The following is a 12,844-nucleotide window of genomic DNA, read 5'->3' as shown; positions in this document are numbered from 1 at the left end:
TCCTGTGATTTCAGAGCTGTTAGCTGCTCACAGACATTTCCTCTGATTTCAGTATTCATAGCTATACTCTGAATGACTGGAGTCACCGAACACCCAATTTCAGTATCACAGAGGTACTGCCCTTCAACAGCTTACTAACCAACTGGGCTCACATATCAAACCATGTATTATTCAAATTTTTAATTTTAGATTGACAGAAAAGTTGCAAAGCTGATGACGTGACTTCTCCTATACTCTTCACTCAGCTTCTCCTAATGTTTAACATCTTATCCAACCATGGTGCATTTGTCAAAAGTAGGAACTCAACACTGGTTGCATATGTATTTTTAATACACTTCAGGACATGAACACTCTATTATGTAACAGATATTTTCTGATTTTTCTGGATGATCTCATTTGTACATAATAGTCTAGGAAGCCAATTTCCTCTTGACATCTCAGCTTGTGAAGCTCTTTATGAAAAAGTATTCTATTTCCTCCTGCCTCACTGGAAAGTTGACAGCTGTTGCAAATCCAAACTTTTAGTCCTTTTCTTCTTTATTTTAGAGCTGAAATAAGAGAAAGAATGAAGTGTGCTTTCAACAAAATAGCAGCTAAGTACATAATTTCACCATTGCTGGTTTGATTTGTAAATCAGGTCTTCCGGTTTGTGCCCGTAGGTCAATACTATTTACTTAAGCAATTATGGAAGAATAAATAATGCTGCATGCATTTCATTAGACCCAGTGGATAACATACATCCTTCACTTGCTCTCTCAGATTTTAGAAAGCAAACACAGCCATTGGGTAGTGTGGTTATTTCCGAGGAAAACAGCTCAAGTGGGATCGCTGTCTTATCAGTTCTCTGCTTAGCACCTGTGTAACAATCTGATAACACAAAGACAGGAGAACGGGGAACTGAGGAGAAGACAGAAAAGGGTATATTAAAGTTGCTGAGGCAGAAAGAAATCAGGAATGAAGATCTACAGGAATGAACAGGAAAGAAATCCAGTGGCAGAAACCAAGGTAAGAGGAAAACCCAGAGACTGTCACCCTAGGTCAGGCCCCCTGGACCCTGACTGTGAGACGGGGCTCTGGGGGCTCTCAGGGCAGCACCCTTAAGGAAATGAGGCAGCAGGATCGGATGGGGGGAGAAGCTCAAATGTGATGTTGTTGCAACTGGAGCCTCAGCCTGTCCAGTCCAAAGGGGAGCTCTGGAGCTGGGATGGACTTCTGGAGTTGTTCCAAACTGAACAAGGGGGCAGGACTTTGCACGCTCGTATCAACCAGTCCTTGGATATGGATTATCCCTGGGAAGGGGCATGAGTTTGAGCCCAGGCAGTTTGCCCATCTGAAGGCAATTCCCAGAGATGGACTAAGTCCTGAGCTGTCAACCCCCAACCTGCCTGACAACTGGAGGAATGCGTCCCTTGGCCCCGCCAGAAGCCCCTGGGGAGCACACCAGAGCATCTATTCTATATGGTGTCCCTCAAGTCCAAGAGAAGAGAATGCTGCAAGAAAGGAGTGGTCAGCTGTGTGGAATATGTCTGAAAGGTTGACTTAGATGAAGACAGAGATGTGCCAAGATGGGGCTCTTGGTGACCTTAGCCACAGCAAGTCTATGGAACTGGAAGGATGCACATTCAATTGAAAGAACTGAGAAGAGGATGGAAGATAAGGAAATGGAGACAGACATGTAGACCATTCTTTTGACAACTGCATCAGTCAGTAGGAACAGAGAGATTGAGTGTTAAGCAGAGAAAGACATGGGGCCAAAGGAGGTTTGTTAGTAGTTTTAGATTGAAAGATATTAGAACATGTCTGCTGACAAACAAAATGACATGAATAATGAGAGAAATTGAGAGGAAAGAGAAGGATGGGTTCATTGACAGAGTCACATCCTTGACAAGGGAAGAATAGGATGTAGGGGACAATTGGAGGGGATGTCCCTTAGATAGGGACAGGGACATATCACCCATAATAATAATAGCATTGGCCTCCAGTGGATAATACTAGATGATTTACCTCCCTGCCTGCATTTGACCGAAGAGAGGAGAGATATACCAGGCCTAAATGGGCCATTAGATCCCGTGTCTCTGGAATTGGAAATAGGGATTAAGAGCAGAGGTCAGTCCAGAAATGTTTCTTGAATGTTGATTTGAACCCAGCGGCTAGGAGGTGGCCACTTTCCATCTATCATGTGTTCAAGGGAGTGGAGAGAGGATGAAGCACGTGCTTTAGAGACAAGAAATGAGAAAGATTCCTGTTGATTTTGAAAATCCAGGGTCCAGGACAGAGTCTTAACTATTATACAGAGCAGTGCCTGGTTGACAGGCAATTGGCCTGTCCTGATACCCAGGAAGGTGTCCTTGATTTAAGCCAGCCTTCAGCAGAGGGAGCTACTTTGCCATGTGATTCAAGGCACTTTTCTTGAACTGTACCATGGATCATGTACAAAGATGTTCCATCCAGTGCCACTCCACTAGTGGAAAAAAGCCATAAGAAACAATTGAGGTAAATGTGGTCTATTATTTTAATGAATAGTATCTAGCCATTCAGACTGATTATTGGGAAGACTAGAGCTACAAACATAAAGCAAAATAGGGTGTTGATTTTAATACACATCACATTATTATAGCTTTGTAAAAAAACTGCATTTGGAAAAAGATGAGGAAAATACACAAAAATGGTAATAGTAGTAGTGTGTTAGGTTAATGGGATCATGTGCAGTTTCCCCATAATTTTCTCTATTTTATGTCTAAAACATGGCTATATTCCATAGACAACTTAAGACAACTCTTTTCCCTAAAGCTCACACCTGAGCAGTGTGGGTAGTTTCTGGAAGGCTCTCAAATCATCACAGATCATATGCCTAAAAGGAATTGGGACCAGAAAAGGCCATAAAAGGAAGTGGTTGCTCGCATCAAAGGGGACGCCCACCTGCTGGCTGGGGACATGAATTAGAGTGCCTCAACAAAGCCCAACAGGAGAACAGGGTGAACACTGGAGCACGATCAGATCTAGGAGCCTATTCCCACTGCAGAAATACTGCCTGAAATAATTGAAATTGGAAGAAAGGCTGGGCGTGTCTTTTTGGTGAGCACAGGTGGCTGGCTCCTCGCCAGGCACTGCCTTCCCTCCCCACAACACCCCAGGCTGTCCCCTCAACAGCTCTCCTCCTAAAAGCTCCAAGGGTTTTATTAGGAACCACACTGAGCACCGACCCTGAATGTCATCTTTGCTAAGTGCCTCTAAAGTGATCTTAATGAGGATTCCTCTCCACACCTCAGAAGGTCCACTCAGGCTGTCCTGTGGGACTTCTTGCCAGGCACACAATAGGTCACTAAGCGGCTGGCTCAGAGATCCCTGGAGAAGACCTGGAGCAAAAACTGTATGTTCCTAGGACTCAGAATGTTTCCCAGCTCCCTGAGCCTGGCCAATGCTTCAGATGAGCGAGGACTGAAAAGAAGCAGGAGTGAGGACGCCTGACCCCCACGCTACCCCGAGTGAGCACCCCACCCCCTGAGCTCCCCACCTTTACAAATTCCTGGAGCCATGAGCATCCCTCCAGCTCAATCTTCCAGCCTGTGCAGAAACGAAGGAAAGATGGACTGTTTCAGGTCTGAGTTCATCAAAGTAATGAGACAGCCACCCCAGAGGCTGAGTTATAAATAGCTATCGGCCTTGTATTTGTGGATAGTAATTAGCTAAGGCATACAGTACCACGTTAGCAGTAAGTTCTTCCCAGAGAGCAAAAGAATGTGAGAATAATGTGGAGGGAGATCCCCACCCACAGAGGACCAGAGCTAGGTACCAAAGAAATGGAAGTTATTTACTTTATATTAAATATTAATATTTAGTGAGTGGCTACTACATATGCAAAGCTGAAGTAATCAGATGGCCCAAGTGTCAGCTACCCACTGTCAGGGACCAGGGACACTGGCCAAGTGCGCTGAGCATTGGGGAAGACCCAGGGGAGGGTTTGCATTAGTCTGGGTGGTTCTCTGGCAAGTCCAGACATAAGCAAAAGGCAGGTGCAGAAATCACATCATGCTGTGTGCCTGGGGTCGCACATACCACCGGGTATATGGCAGAGAAGCCAAAGGACTTAGCTGGGCCTCACTGCCTCCTACTCACCCTCTACTTTAACACCATTTCCCCCAGAAGCCACCCCTGACTCCCAGGATGCTAAGTCCCTCTGTTACTTACTCAGATTGTAATTGTAGCATTCATGAGTGTGATTGTCTGTTTTCATGAAGCAGGGATGGGGTAGGTGTCTATGGTCACCATTCTGCCCTAGCCTGACTCTGGTAGGTCCCTATGGATATTCAGTGAGCTGACAGCACTCACCACTGGTACGGATGGAGGCACTTAAGTGATTATTTCTTGGCTATCTTGTTCATTGCTAAACTTTAAGTCCTAAGCACACAGGGACCTCTTTATCTTGCTTTCCATCAGCATTAGCACAGTGCTGGCATATGGTGGCATTCAATATTGGTGGGAGAAATAAATAATAAATGAATAAAAATATGAATAAGAGTCCACACATCTAGAAATGGGTAGGAAAAGGAAGACAACACCAAGGGGTTAGAAGTCAAATATGCCAAGGATAGAGAAAGGTGAGCAGAAAGTGAGAAAATCTAGGACCTTTGACTAAGTAGAAGTCAGGTGCCCAGATTCTCCTTCCCAAGCAATACTGGGTAGTGTGCGTGGTTAAGGAACAGAGAAGGCAGGCTCCCACATTAGAGATGATAAACCAAGACCAAGGGCCTCTTTACCCTAAAGGAAAAGTTAAGCCGCTCATTTCCTGTTCTGCAGACTATAAAACCAAGGTCCTTTTTTTGGGAGATGGAGCCTTGAGCTCCCAAAAGGTCTGGGAAGCAGAGAGGAAATGACTTAGCACCTGCAAGATCAGGTTCCACATATAAGGGGGGACCCCAGCCTCTTGGCTGGCAGTGTTAGTCATCTTGCTGGATCCTCAAATCACCAAGGCTTGACTAAGTATGAGGTCAGCATCATGTCTGGTCGGTGGAGACCTGAGCTTGCATCATTTGAGGCTGCTTCTGCTAGAACTTCCCATTCCTCCTTGTCCCAAGTGTGAGTGCAGACAGACTCAGGGAAGGGGTCAGGAAGGGGAGGAGCCTGCAGTCCACAACAGGGTGACTCTGGAAAGATGCAGGCCAGTTGAAAAGCTGCTCAAGGTATCTCTCCCCTCTCTCTTTGCAGTAATGTCTCTCCCTGGATCACTTGCCAGAGCTAGCTGCTAAGACTGGGACTCTCCTGGAAGTTAGGAAACTGCAGAAATAGTGTGAAGACTCAGAAAGCATAAACCAAGTTCCAGATGGGAATTGCTGAACAATCTTCTCTTTCATGGGCTGGTTTTTTTTTTAATGAAATTCCTTCTTATCCCAATTACAGCTTCCTATCTTCTTAGTCAACAAAAAGGGAAGGGAGAGCACTGAGTTTTTAAAGCTGCCTGCTCCCCACCCCAACACACACACACACACACACACACACACACACACCACTTTATTCTTTTTTAGCAGATAAAAAGGGAAAAGGAAATACAGGCCTTTGCAGTGATTTATCTTATTGCCCAGTCAACCCACTTGGATGGGGACTGATAGATTTTAAAATAGTGCCGCGTGTTTTAGGATGGCTGCACTGTGATTGACTCAGTCTTGTGGTAGAAACAAGGCTTTTGTCGCAAACACTATGTAGGGCTCTTGGGAGCGCAAAGAGTGCACATCCTCTACCGAGCTCACCTGGGGTAGTTTTTAATTGATTTGTACTAATTTTACCATTCTTTGAGGGGACTACATTTTTTCCTTCTCTCTCCCTGTGTATGTGTGTGATTATTCTTCTGTTTACTTTAGTCTGATTCACTCAGTAAAAGTTTCTAGATACATTTACTTTATTTTTTAATTCAAGAGTCACAAATGTTGGATATCTTTATATTGCTCTCAGTTGATTTAAGCCACTGTCTAATTTACCTTAATTATTACAACAACAATGAAAAGGCGTATCTTACACAAATTCAGTAGTATCTTATAGCGGCGAGTAGTTTATATTTTCATTAAAATAAAGTGTTTATGGTCACATTTTTACTTAAATACTAGGATATAAAATTTCCAGGAAAGAGTAAAAGTGGTCCCAGAACTTGTAACGCTTCAAAGTGCTCTTATTCTGCTAATAAACGGAACCCAGCATACATCTGTTTATGGGCTGGAGGCAGTGCCCAGAGGTGCGGGTGATGCCAACTGTGAGCCAACAGGTTCACACCATGGCCCTGAACTGCCACTCTCCTGCCAGCTGTGTGAGCGTGTGTCAGTCACTCTGCCTTTCTTGGCCACTCTGTCCTTCTGTGGCATACAGGGTGACTGGACTTGATGGTTTCTCAGGCCCTCTCAGGTTCTGACATGTCAGATTCTTAGAGTAAGGAGGGAATTTAGAATCATCTAGCCCAGGAGCAAACTCTGGCCCACTGCCTGATTTTGAACATTGCAAGCTAGGAATGGCATCTACATGTTCACATGATTGGCAAAATAGTATTCCATGAAAGGTGAAAATTATATGACATTTTAAATTGTAGTGTCCATAAATAAAGTTTTATTGGAACACTTACTATGTATTGTCTATGGCTGCTTTCACCCTACAATGGAGGAGTTGAGCTGTTGTTATGGAGACCATGTTGCCCATAGTCGTAAAACATTAGCTGGCCCTTAACTGTAGGACATAAAAGTGCTTAGAAGGAGGTTGCTGGCCCTGATTTAGTCCAACTGCTTGACAGATGAGGGAGTTAAGTGTGGCCAAGGCCTGATTCAAAAAGATACAACATAGTTACAGAAGAAAGATACAAATGGCCATTTTAAAGCTTCCAAAGGGACAAAAACAATTAACAATGAACAAAAGATTAAGGATGTAGAATGAATTTCTTCCTCAAATGGCAAAGGATAATGTGTTATATAAGAGATTAAAGACAAAGAAATTGTGAAATATTTGGAAAACTCTGCATTCATCAGGAAGAACTGGAATCAAATTATGACAAATAGATGAAGGAGGGTCTGGAGGTGGGCAGATTACATCAGAAATGGCTGGGGATTCTTTGTGCTGCTAAGACTCCAGGAAACTACATCCACACTTGCTGAAGGAAATGGAGGTGGACATTAGAAATGCTTTAGCAGGCCTTTTCAAGAGTGTGAGAGATCTGGAAGGGGTGAGGCAATGCTGTGACTGGGGAAAGTGAGCCTGAAACAGGATAGAACTTTAGTCAAACGCAGCTCTAGGGTTGGAAAAAATCCCAAAGCCTTTTAGGATGCAGAGGCTTGACTTAGAATAGCCAGCATTGTTCTGAGAGCTTGGCCCTTCCTAGAGGCAGGGCTCCCGTTCTGACAGAGACAAACAGGAGCAAAGCAAGTGTGCAGTTGGGCACATGTTGATTTTAGGAAGGTTTAGACAAAGTTTTATGGGGTGGGGTTGAGGGAGTGAGGCTCACCGTCCTTCCATCCGCGTAGCACTGCCCTTACCTGGGAAGCCACTGGTGGTGTGCAAGGAAGGGTTCAAGCCCAAGTGTGACTGGGGAGAGAGGGAACTGCCCAAGGCCCACACTGCTGGTGATCAACCAGGTGCCAAAGGTTTACTCCTGTGGGAAGGGCCCGAAGCTGTGAAAATATAAAGTTGAATTTGCCAAACAGATAGGATTTACCCTGGAAATTAAGAGTGTTGGCAATATACAATATGTGCACCTGGATCAGTGAGTCAGAAGGGAACTCTGTCAAGTTTAAGTCAGGTATTAGTGCTGTGAGACTGCCCAGGGTTGCATCCAAATCTGCTTAATTCCCAGGTCACCCTGGGCATGTCACCAAGCCTGCCAAGCCTCACTGTCTTCTCCTGTAAGCAATAACAATAACAATAATAAAAAAAGGAATGATGACAATAGAATCTAAATTGTGGGTGCTGTATTTAAATGAGATTTTTGCTAGAAAGCGCTCGGGCAATGTGAGCATTAGTGAGCACTCACTCATTAAATGCTCCCTGCTCGCTTGCCAATGGGTTGGTTTCAGCCCTAGGCAAGTTCGCTATGGATTCAGTGTGACCAAAGAAATTGACAGCAAAACATTCTTGGGGTGAAAGGGTTATTTATACCCAACTTTATTTCGAGGTGGCAGGTCAGTCACTAGAATCCCGTTCACTCAGAGCAAGTCTGTATGCAGCAAGCCAGTCTCTGCCTCTGGGCTCCTCTGCCCACACAGCCGTACTCTGTGACCCTCTGTCTGCACAGCCATCCTCCAGGCCTCTGTCCTCAGTGCTGCCACCACTCCAGCCTCTGCTCTGCTCTCCTGCAGCCTTGCAGTCCTGCTACCGTGTCATGCCCAGAGCACTGGGCAGGGCTCTTTATATAGAGTCAACAGCCATGTGTTGCCCACAGGTGTGCAGTGAGCTAGTCAGCCAGGGCCAGGTGAGAATCCTGGCCACAGGAACCCTCATTTTACCCACAAGGTGCACATGGCTCTGGGGTGGAGTGCCAACTTTCCACTGAGCAGCCTTGTGACCACAAGCACTTCAACTCTTTGAGCTTCAGTTTTCTTTTCTGTAAAATAGTGGTAATTATAACAGTAACTATGTTAAGGGGCTATTGCGAGGATTTAAAGTGCGGGGAGAGTTTCCAGCCCTTGGCTATTATTATTGTTGTTATTATTGTTATCATCATTATTATTCATTAGTCCTTAATATTCAAAAATATTCTGAAGACAGACTGAAACACAGTAAGCCTGATATAAGATACATACTTGGCATACACAGGAAAGAATTTTCACATAAATTATTTGATCAAATGGTGGCAAAATGGGTTCGAGTTGTCAAAATTCTCCCCATAAGCTAGAGAGAAGAGAGGCAGGCTCAAGGAGGGTGGAGGGGTGAAGCCCCTCAGGCGTTCCCCACCGGCCCTGGGACCTCCCCCTGCCCCAGAGGCCCTGCACAGAGCCAGAGGCCAGTGTTCTGGCTCTTTTGATTCTCTCTTTGAATTACTTGAGATTCTTGCTTTGTTTTCCCACCTCCTTTCAGCCATATTGTGTTATTCTTGTTTCCTGTTGGGCTTCTCAACATTTGGAACATGTGACTATAATACCACCTCACGTTCCAGGTAAAATTAACATGCCTGTCTCGTCCTCTTTCTCAGCAAGGAGATAGAAACGGTGGCCTCTGGAGAGGAAAGGGCTCCCTCCTTATTATTTGGCCCAGTCTCTCTTCTTAGTTTGCAGATCTGGAATCCATTTCCTACCATTAGCAGACTTGTTTGCTTCTCTGATAGTCCCCAGATTAAGTTACCAGGCATCCACAGTGATGGGCTTGACAGGCCTGCTTTCCCTGGTGCTCGCTGCCGCATCCTCACACTTCTGCTAGCTCCTTCACAGTGGGCAGAGGGAGCCTATCTGCTGAGATCGGGAATGACAAGAGCATGTGTTACAGGTATCACTGGTCTGTCATTTAGCACAGATAGTAATTAAGGCCGAGGTGTGGCTTCCACTCAGTTTCTTAAGAACTGAAAGTCTCTTCTCCCATATAAGCCAGACTGGAAGGTTTGGCTTTCCTTCCATCTTCCCATGTGCGCATACTGGTGGTGTGTGCTGGGGGCAGGGGGTGTACTGGGGAATAAGCAGGACGTGTGACTCAAGCCCTGCGCTCATGGGTTCTTTCCTATGAACCTGTAAGGTCAATTCTTCCAACTTTTCCATTTTACTGATGAGGAAGTCGGGAAGTATGGGGACAGCTGGATTCTAGCTGAGCCAAACCAGAGCCCAGGTCTCCTGCCACTGAGGCCACAATTCTTTCCTCCGTATAGCTTCTGTTACCATCCATGCTTGTAGCTGGAATGGATTCTACTTGGTACCTTTTCTGATATTCTATGCAGCCAGGACTCATTTGGGGTGAGCCTAACCTGTCTTCCTACCCTTGATCCTGACTAATGTTTGGTCTTCTCTGTGCATGTCATTCTCTGTAGACCTAAAGATTCCTGCCCTCGACCTGTAGTCAGGACAGATGCTTATTTATGGTGGAGGACTGGGCTGCCTGAAGGAGGTTTTATGGTGTGGAGGGTGAAATCACTGTGTGTTTCTCAGCTTGGGTAGGACCTAGCACCCAAGTCCTAGTAGGAAGGTTGACTCTGAGCTGGATCAGAAACCAAGCAGGCCTTAAGGTCTGGGGCCCACCTACTGCTCCCCAGCAGCCAGTGTTCTGCAAAGCTGGTCTGAGGGGTGCCCAGCTCCTTTTACCCATGGCCATAGTAGATTGAGTCAAAGGGTGAATATCAGGATTGTGTCCCAGGAAGCACTGATATGGGCCACAGTGGTGTGTACAAAGCGTCTGGCCAAAGACAGGAGTCCTAAGGGGAATGTTGAAAATCAAAGTACAAAAGAGCATCATAAAACCAGACAGGAGCTCCTGTGAGCAGGACTGTCCTGTCTCACCAAAGACAGCATGCATGCCTCACACTCCCTACAGTTCTTTGAGGGAGATTTATTCTCCCCATTGCCAAGGCCAGGAAACTGAGACTTGAAAAAGTTATCTGCTGAAATCACCAAAATAGTAAGTATCAGAGTCAAAACTGGAACTTCAAGTTTTCTGACTCCAAAGCTCGTGTTCTATTCGGATCACCACGTTGCCTTTTAGAAAAGTCCTGATGTCCACCAGGACTTTGATTGCCATGTGGGGTGTGGCATCCTATCATACAGGGAAAGGCCCAGTCCCCGCACTGGATATGTGTCACTCATCATCGTCCGACTCGAAATCCACTGACTTCCCTTGCCACAGCGATATTCAGACAGCACCCCGAAGAGGGAGCTCAGAGATTTCAGTGGGGACAGAGGAGGAGGGTAGGCACAGGTCACTGGGGCACAATCAACCACCAATCCTTCCCCACCCATCCCTTCAAGTAAAACTGCCCCATTTCTACAGGTTGGGATGATATGTTTGCAAAGGGTTTCAACAACCTCTGCTCTTCCAGGTACTGCAGCTTTTCCTTCAACACCCTGTGTGAGAGGGAACTCACAAAAGAGGTGGGCCCCTAGAGCTGGCAAATGAGGCTGTTTGGGTACAGCCGGGAGTCTTCTTGGTTGCAACACTAACAAAGGTGTGATGATCTCAAGGTGGCATACCCACAGAAGTTAAAAGCTGCCTTAGAATTTTCTCACCTTCATTCAGTCACTCAGGTATGTTTAAATTAGAACCATTGTACATCTGGCCCAGCAATCTGGCTTTCAGAGAGGCCCTAGTGAATATTGTTGAGGGATAAACAGGACGGTCTCTCCAATGTCACCCTCAATAGATCAGACAAGGCCACCCCCAAATCACAGCTAGTGATCTATCAGGCATGAATTTATCTCGACCTTTAAATAGTGATGCTATTTATGTTTTTGGCTGTCATCACCTCTTGACATAACAAGTTCGATAAGTCCCCACCACCTGAGCATTTCCTCTTCCCTGTCCCTCTCGCACTCACCAGGGGTGATGCGGAGGTGTTGTGTGCTCAGTAAACAAGCTTAACCTTATGAGGCTGAAGCACCAATTGAACAAATAATTCTTGAACTGACAATCCTGACAAAACTGACAAATGGCATCATTGCAGATGAACATTGGCTCAAGTTTTCAGTCCCTTAAAACCCTTCCCCTTGCCAGCATTTGAAATCCTGGACATGTGAAGCACTAGTTCTATTCCTTAGATAGCTGAGCAGCTAGAGTATTTCTGCGCAGCTGGAGTCAGTGGTTCCCTCTTTCACGCAGGCTCCTTCGCATAGCTGCACCTTTATCACCCCAGCCAACATAGGGTCCTCTATATTTAGACAAATGCAAACCATCTGTTATCTTTTGATAGTCTGGGGCCAGAAACTCTCATTCTGACTGTCTCTGCGCAAGTTGTCAGTAATTCCAGAACCTCTTTGATACCTTCTAATATATGTGCCTCCGTTAACGGGCATCATGAGGGAATAGGGGCATGGTTCTGCATAAAAGAATGCTGACAACTAAGAGTAAAGTTCTTTAAGCTCTAAAGAGTTTTAAACTTTGTAACCATTTGCAGCCCAAGTTTCTCCATGCAGATCACACGAGTCTGGGGTGTGGCTTCACAGACTATAACAAATGACGTTTCTCTGTGCTGGCCACATCTGCTGGTATGGGACAGTGGTGGCCACGATGATGATCTGCTACCTCTCCTGCCATGGAAGCATGACTGTCTGATGGTTCCAACTATAACCATTCTGGATCTACCATCATGTATGTACCACGGCCATGTTTCCCATGGACTGCTCCCAGCCAATGACAGCATGATGGAGTTCCTGAAGGCTCCCCCTCCCTTTGCCAGCAACCCCTTTTTCCTTTCATAGGTATTGCCCTCAACCAATCCCTTGCACATCAGTTCCTGATATGGTGTCTGCCTCTTGGTGGACCTGAACTAACACAGGAACCTCTAGTCTGCTCTCCTTTCAAGTCAGCTTCACCCATTCCCAGCTGTTTCTAGAAGGTGTCTCACATGTGCTCCTGGCCAAATTAGGGAAGAAGGAAACTGAACTAATCTAGTTTTATCCAGGGAAGTGTGCTAGAAGCTATACTGAGTAGGCCTGGCAGATTTCCAGAAAAAAATGATGGACACACTTGATGAAATTTTTTCACTGATAAATGTACACACACCAAAAATAGACACACATGCAGACCATGTCAATTCTCCACCAGATCTCCTTAAACCCCTTCCCTGTTTCTATGTGCCCTTCACCTGGCTTTGGTTAGCTTTTACCTCCAAAAGCTTGCAACTATGACCTTTCCTTGGAATATTTCCCTCAAGTTACTGGAACACTTTATTTGCATATGCAAAGAT

At 45.5% G+C, this 12,844-nt stretch overlaps 1 long non-coding RNA gene across 1 annotated transcript; it reads right to left on the bottom strand.

The window, feature by feature from the left end:
- Positions 1 to 348: 348 nt before the first annotated feature.
- LOC140847969 (uncharacterized) lies at positions 349 to 9,410 on the bottom strand. Its single transcript, XR_012128340.1, has 3 exons — positions 9,260 to 9,410; positions 7,506 to 7,640; positions 349 to 548 (listed from the first exon to the last, which is right to left on the bottom strand). It is a non-coding gene; the product is annotated as an uncharacterized lncRNA (long non-coding RNA).
- Positions 9,411 to 12,844: the final 3,434 nt, after the last annotated feature.

Source organism: Manis javanica, chromosome 2, assembly GCF_040802235.1.
Source record: "Manis javanica isolate MJ-LG chromosome 2, MJ_LKY, whole genome shotgun sequence".
In the NCBI taxonomy this organism is placed as follows: domain Eukaryota; kingdom Metazoa; phylum Chordata; class Mammalia; order Pholidota; family Manidae; genus Manis; species Manis javanica.
Note: the sequence above shows the minus strand (reverse complement) of the source record. Positions and strands in the feature narration are given on the sequence as shown.